This window comes from Parus major, unplaced genomic scaffold (assembly GCF_001522545.3).
Source record: "Parus major isolate Abel unplaced genomic scaffold, Parus_major1.1 Scaffold435, whole genome shotgun sequence".
NCBI classification, from domain to species: Eukaryota; Metazoa; Chordata; class Aves; order Passeriformes; family Paridae; genus Parus; species Parus major.
Genome location: NW_015379340.1, coordinates 10,727 through 11,752, shown reverse-complemented (window position 1 = coordinate 11,752; position 1,026 = coordinate 10,727).

Sequence of the window (1,026 nt, the reverse complement as noted above, 5' to 3'; positions counted from 1 at the left end):
CCCCGGAATTTGCTCAGGGATCTGTTCCGGGATCCAGGGATCTGCTATGGGATCCGGGGATCCGCTCTGGTATCTACTCTGGGACTCAGGGATCTGCTCCAGGATCCGGGGATTCTCTCAGGGATCCGCTCAAGGGTCTGGGGATCTGCTCAAGGGTCCACTCGGGGACCCAGGGATCCGCTACGGGATCTACGGATCCACTATGGGATCCGCTACGGGATCAGCGTTGGGATCTGGGGATCATCTCAGGGATCAGGTCAGGGGCCTGCGGATCTGCTCAGCGATTCACTCCGGGACCCACAGAGCCACTCGGGGATCCAGGGATCCACCGTGGGATCTGGTGATCTGATCATGAATCCAGAGATGATCTCCAGGATGCAGGGATCCCCTCATGGATCCAGGAACCCACCCAGGGATCCACTCAGGGACACGGGGATCCTCTCAGGGATCAGTGCGGGGATCCAGGGATCCACCTGGGGAGCTGCCCGGGGACCCGGGGATCTGCTCGGGGATCCAGGGATCGGCTCATGGATCCAGGGATCCTCTCAGGGATCCTCTCAGGAACCCAGGGATCAGCTCATGGACCCAGGGATCCACTCAGGGATCCAACCAGGAACTCGGGGATCTGCTCAGGGATCCGCTCATGAACCCAGGGATCGGCTCATGGATCCAGGGATCTGCTCAGGGAACATCTCAGGGATCTGGGGATCCTATCGGGGATTGGTGCAGGGATCCAGGGATCTGCCTGTGGATCTGGGGATCCACTCGGGGATCCACCCAAGGACCCAGGGATCGCCTCAGGGATCCAGGGAGCCTCTCAGGGATTTGCTCCAGGATCCAGGGATCTGCTCAGGGATCCAGGGATTGGCTCAGGGATCCTCTCTGGGACCCAGAGATCCACTATGGGGTTGGCTCAGGGATCCAGGGACCCGCTCCAGGAACTGCCCTGGGATCTGGGGATACTCTCCAGGATCCTCTCCGTGACCCAGGGATCCACTCAGGGATTGGCTCAGGGACCCAGGGATC